This window comes from Muntiacus reevesi, chromosome 5, assembly GCF_963930625.1.
Source record: "Muntiacus reevesi chromosome 5, mMunRee1.1, whole genome shotgun sequence".
In the NCBI taxonomy this organism is placed as follows: domain Eukaryota; kingdom Metazoa; phylum Chordata; class Mammalia; order Artiodactyla; family Cervidae; genus Muntiacus; species Muntiacus reevesi.
The window spans coordinates 26769634-26776267 of NC_089253.1; the positions used below are offsets into that span (position 1 = coordinate 26769634).

At 36.0% G+C, this 6634-nt stretch overlaps 1 non-coding gene across 1 annotated transcript; it reads right to left on the reverse strand.

Moving 5' to 3' along the window:
• Window positions 1–2632: 2632 nt before the first annotated feature.
• On the reverse strand, window positions 2633–2738 carry LOC136170082 (U6 spliceosomal RNA). The gene has a single exon (XR_010663534.1). It is a non-coding gene; the product is annotated as a U6 spliceosomal RNA (small nuclear RNA).
• Between the last annotated feature and the right edge of the window lie 3896 nt (window positions 2739–6634).

Sequence of the window (6634 nt, forward strand, 5' to 3'; positions counted from 1 at the left end):
TGATGAGTCTGGCTAAATGTTTGTTAATTTTGTTTATTTTCTCAAAGAACCAGCTTTTAGTTCTATTAATCTTTACTATTGTTTCTTTCATTTATTTTTCAATTATTTCTGCTCTGATAATTGTGATTAATTTCCATCTACTAATTTTGGGGGTTCTTCTTTTTTCAGTTGTTTTAGGTGTAAAGTTAGGTAGTCTACTTGATGTTTTTCTTGGTTTTTGAGGTATGATTACATTGCTATAAACTTCCTACTTAGATCTGCTTTTGCTGCATTCCATAGGTTTTGAGTTATTGTGTTTCATTGTCATTTGTTTCTAGAAACTTTTTGAATTCCCTTTTGTTTTCAGTAACTTGTTGGCTATTTAGAAATGTGTTCTTTAATCTCCATGTGTGTGTGTTTTTTCAATTTTTTTTCTTGTAATCAATATATAGTCTCATAGCTTTGTGGTCAGAGAAGATGACTGATACAATTTCAATTTTCTTAAATTTACTGAGGTTTGACTTGTGACCCATAATGTGGTCTATCCTGGAGAATGTTTAATGTGCACCTGAGAAGAAGGCGTATTCTTCTGCATTTGGATGTATGTCCTGAAGATATCAATGAAATCCATCTCATCTAATGTATCATTTAAGACTTGTGTTTCCTTAGTAATGTTCTGTTTTGATGATCTGTCCATTGGTGTGAGTGGGGTGTTAAAATCTCCTACTATCATTGTGTTACTACCAATTACTCCTTTTATGTCTGTTAGTGTTTGTTTTATGTATTGAGATGCTTCTATATTGGGTGCATACATATTTACAATTCTTATGTCTTCCTCTTGGATTGAACCCTTGATCATTATGAAGAGTCCTTCCTTATCTCTTGCAATATTCTTTATTTTAAGTTCTATTTTGTCTGACATGAGTATTGCTACTCCAACTTTCTTTTGCTTTCCATTTGCATGGAATAAATTTTTCTATCCTCTCACTTTTAGTCTATATGTGTATTTAGGTCTGAAGTGAGTTTCTTGTAGACAGCATATATATGGGTCTTATTTTTTTATCCATTTAGCCAGTCTGTGTCTTTTGGTTGGAGCATTTAATCCATTTATATTTAAAGTAATTATTGATATGCATGTTCCTATTGCAATTTTCTTAATTGTCTGGGGTTGATTTTGTAGATCCTTTTCTTCCCTTGTATTTCTTGACTATATAAGTTCATTTAGCATTTGTCATGAAGCTGGTTTGGTGGTACTGAATTCTCTTAACTTTTGCTTCTCTGAAAAGTTTTTTATTTCTCCATCAATTTTGAATGAGATCCTTTCCAGGTGCAGTAATTTTGGTTGTAGATTTTTCTCTTTCAATACTTTAAATATATCCTGCCATTCCCTTCTGGCCTGCAGAGTTTCTGCTGAAAGATCAGTTGTTAAACCTATGGGGTTTACCCTGTATGTTAATTGTTTCTTTTCTCTTGCTTTTTTTTTTTTTTTTTAATATTTTTTCTTTCTGTTCAGTCTTTTTAGTTTGAATAGTATGTGTCTTGGCATGCTTCTCCTTGGGTTTATCCTCTATGGGACTCTTTGTGCCACTTGGACTTGATTGACTGTTTCCTTTTCCATGTTGGGGAAATTTTCAACTACAGTCTCTTCAAAAATATTCTCATACTTTTTCTTTTTCTCTTCTTCTGAGGCCCTTATAATTCAAATGTTGGTGCATTTGATAATGTTGCAGAAATCTCTGAGACTATTCTCAGTTCTTTTCATTCTTTTTGACTTATTCTGCTCTTCAGAAATTATTTCCACCATTTTATCTTCCAGCTCACTGATTCATTCTTCTACTTCAGATATTCTGCTATTGATTCCTTCTAGAGTATTTTTATTTTCAGTAATTGTGTTGTTTGTCTCTGTATGTTTATTATTTGATTCTTCTAGGTCTTTGTTCATTGATTTTTTCATTTTCTCCATTTTGTTTTCAAGGTTTTGATCATCTTTACTATCATTATTCTGAATTATTTTTCAAGTAGTTTGTCAATTCCTCTTCATTTATTTGAACTTCTGTGTTTCTAGTTTTTTCCTTCATTTGTGTTGTATTTCTCTGCATTTTCTTTATTTTTTTTAACTTATTATGTTTGAGGTCTCCTTTTCCCATGCTTAAAGGCTGAGTTTTTTCTTTCTTTTGGTTTCTGTCCTCCTAAGGTTGGCCCAGTGGTTTGTGTAAGCTTTGTATAGGTTTCTGCTGAGTTCCCGCCCCCCTCCCCCCCTCTGATGGGCAAGGCTGAGTGAGGTGATAATCCTGTCTGCTGATGATTGGGTTTGTATTATTGTTTTGTTTAGTGTTTAGATGAGGCATCCCACACAAGGTGCTACTGGTGGTTGGGTGATGCCGGGTCTTGTATTCAACTGGTTTTCTTTGTGTGAGTTCTCATTACTTGATACTCCCTAGGGTTATACTTTCTCTGGCAGTCTAGGGTCTTGGAGTCAGTGCTCCCACTCCAAAGGTTCAGGGCTTGATATCTGGTCAGGAATGAAGATTCCACTAGTGGTTTGCTATGGCATTAAATGAGATTAAAACAAACAACCAAAAATGAAAAACCAAAGACAAACTCCAGACAAGTGGCAGTTACAAACTCAGGCAAATAATTTTTTTTTTTTTTTAAATATATGGAACACTTCATGACTTTGCATGCCATCCTAGCACAGTGGCAATACTATCTTCTCTGTAAGGTTCCAATTATAGTATATGTGCTGCTGAAGCGAGCAATGAAGATTGTGTTTTAAGTAAGCTTTTAAACTCTCCTTTTTCAATTTCATCACCAGTCTCTTTAGTTCTCTTTTGCTTTCTGCCTTAACGTTGATGTCATCTGCATATCTGAGGTTATTGATATTTCTCCTGGCAATCTTGATTCCAGCTTGTGCTTCCTTCCACCCACCATTTCGCATGATGTAGTCTGAATAGAAGTTAAATAAGCAGGGTGATAATATACAGCCTTAGCATACTCTTTTCCTGATTTGGAACCAGTCTGTTGTTTCATGGCTAGTTCTAACTGTTGCTTCTTGACCTACAGACAGATTTCTCAGGAGGCAGGTTACATGGTCTAGTATTCTCATCTCCTTAAGAATTTTCCACAGTTTGTTGTGATTCACAAAGGACTTGGCATAGTCCATGAAGCAGAAGTACATGTTTTTCTGGAACTCTTGCTTTCTGATGATCCAACAGATGTTGTAATTTGATCTCTGGTTCCACTGCCTTTTCTAAATCCAGCATGAACATCTAGAAGTTCACAGTTCACGTACAGTTGAAGCCTGGTTTGGAGAATTTTAAGCATTACTTTACTAATGTGTGAGATGAGTTCAATTGCACAGTAGTTTGAACATTCTTTGGCATTGCCTTTTCTTTGGGATTGGAACGAAAACACATTTTCCAGTCCTGTGGCCACTGCTGAGTCTTCAGAATTTGCTGGTATACTGAGTGCAGCACTTTCATAGCATCATTTTTTAGGATTTGAAATACCTCAACTGGAATTTCATCACCTCCACTAGCTTTGTTCATCGTGAAGTTTCCTAAAGGTCACTTGACTTTGCATTCCAGGATGTCTGGCTCTAGGTGAGTGATCATGAAGATCTTTTTGTGTAGTTCTTTGTGTATTCTTGCCACCTCTTCTTAATATCTTCTGCTTCTGTTAGGTCCATACAGTTTCTATCCTCTATTGTGCCCATACATGCATGAAATTTTCCCTTAGTATCTCGAATTTTCTTGAAGAGATCTCTGGTCTTTTCCATTCTATTGTTTTCCTCTATTTCTTTGCACTGATCACTGAGGAAGACTTTCTTATCTCTCCTTGATATTCTTTGGAACTATGCATTCAGATGCTTATATCTTTCCTTTTCTCCTTTGCCTTTAGCTACTCTTCCTTTCTCAGCTATTTGAAAGGACTCCTCAACCATTTTACCTTTTTGCATTTCTTTTTCTTAGGGATCCTTTTGTTTTTTGATCACTGCCTCTTGTTCAATGTCACAAACCTCTGTCCAAAGTTCTTCAGGCACTCTGTGTATCAGATCTAATCCCTTGAAATGATTTGTCACTTCCACTGTACAATCATAAGGGATTTGATTCAGGTCATACCTGAATGGCCTAGTGGTTTTCCATACTTTTTTCAATTTAAGTCTGAATTTGGCAATAAGGAGTCATGATCTGAGTCACAGTATGCTCCTGGTCTTGTTTCTGCTGACTGTATAGAGCCTCTCCATCTTTGGCTGTAAATATAATCAATTTGATTTTTATATTGACCATCTGGTGATGTCCAAGTGTAGAGTCTTCTCTTGTGTTGTTGGAAGAGGGTGTTTGCTATGAGCAGTGCATTCTTTTGGCAAATCTCCATTAGCGTTGGCCCTGCTTCATTCTGTACTCCAAGGCCAAATTTGCCTGTTACTCCAGGAGTTTCTTGACTTCCTACTTTTGCATTCCAGTCCCCATTATAATGAAAAGGACATCTTTTGGGAGTGTTATTTCTAGAAGGTCCTGTAGGTCTTCGTAGAACCATTCAACTTCAGCTTCTCCAACATTACTGGTTGGGGCATGACGTGGAATATTGTGATATTGAGTGGTTTGCCTTGGAAACGAACAGAGATCATTCTGTCATTTTTGAGATTGTACCAAGTACTGTATTTTGGACTCTTTTTATGACTATGAGGGCTATTCCATTTCTTGTAAGGCATTCTGGCCCACAGTAGTAGATATAATGGTCATCCGAGTTAAATTCATCTATTCCAGTCTATTTTACTTCTCTGATTCCTAAAATGTCTACGTTTACTCTTGCCATCTCCTGTTTGACCACTGCTAATTTACTTTGATTCATGGACCTAAGATTCCAGGTTCCTCTGCAATATTGTTCTTTACAGCATGGAGCTTTACTTCCATCACCAGTCACATCCACAACTGGGCATTGATTTGACTTTGACTCCATCTCTTCATTCTTTCTGGAGTTATTTCCCCACTGAATTCCAGTAGTACATTGAGCACCTATTGACCTGGGGTGTTCATCTTCAAGTGTCCTATCTTTTTCCTTTTCATACTGTTCATGAGTTTCTCAAGGCAAGAATACTGAAGTGGTTTGCCTTTCCCTTCTGCCATGAACCACATTTTGTCAGAACTCTCCACCATTTTCTCAAAGGCTATAACAATTCCCATTCTCACAGGGAATAAATGAAACTTGCCATTCTTCCCCAAACATTTCTAAATTACATTCCTCTATTATTCAACTTGAGAATCTTTCATTAACTTCTAAATTGTTTGAATTTGCTTTTCTGTGACTTACACTTAGGTCCTCCCACCATTTTCCATGAGGTCAATTCTCATTTGTTGCTCAGTTACAGAGTACAATGGATAGTAATCCTATACTTGTTACTTGCAATTAAATTCAATTTTTTTCCTAATCTACTATTGTCCACTGATTTACTTAGGGTATATTTTGACCAAAAAAATTAAATTTAACTCAGTAAAAGATGACTATATTTATTATATATATATATATATATATATATATATATATACATATATACACACACACACATAAAATTAGACTTAGACAGTAAAGAATCTGCCTGCAAAGTGGGAAACCCAGGTTCGATCCCCTGGAGAAGGGATAGGCTACCCACTCCAGTGTTCTTGGGGCTTCCCTGGTGGCTCAGATGGTAAAGAGTCCACCTGCAATGTGGAAGACCTGAGTTTGATCCCTAGATTGGGAAGATGCCCTGGAGAAGGGAATAGCTACCCACTCCAGTATATTTGCCTGGAGAATTCCATGGACAGAGGAGCCTGGCGGGCTACAGTCCATGGAGTTGCAGAGTCAGACACGAATGAACGACTAACACAACATTTATACAACAACAACATCGTGTATATCACATCTATGACACCACCCCGTTGATTTGAGAACCATAGTCTGTTACTATTATTAGTGCTACTACAGACTTCCCCTAAGTAGATCTCTCATTTATTCATTGCCTTCTACAGTTAATTACTCCCATTAGAATCATGCTTAAAAATCTTAATTCAATTTAATTTTCTGGACTCCATTTCACTCAAAGAAAAAGTCCGATTTTCACAGTAACCCATAAGATCCAAGGTGATCTTCCTCTTGTTACATCCCTGTCCTCATCTCCTTTAACTCTCTCCTTTACACCATCATTCAGTACAGGAGCCCTTATTATTTCTCAAACACATAAAAGCATCACCTTAGGGGTTTTGTATTGGCCATTAACCCCTCCAAAACTATTTTTGCAAATATCCACTTTAAACATCACTTTCTCAATGAAACAGGATTTATGTCCAATTTATCTTTGTATATTGATCTTTAACACATTTTGTTATCTAGGGATTGTGATGTATTTGGATAAGTTTTCCTTCTTTCACAACACCTAAGCAGGGGTGGGGTTACAGTGAGGATCTCTTGAAATGGAAGGTTAATTTGACTGGCTTTGAAATATTCTGAAGTGAGTGAAAATATTCTAGTAGAATAATTCCTTTAACAGCCTTTAATAATTCCTTTTTAAATTAATGACAAATTTTTCTAACAACCTTTAACAATTCCTATTAATTAATTAATAATTCCTTTTTAAAGTAATGTCATATTTTTATTTTGAAATTTGAGGAAAATG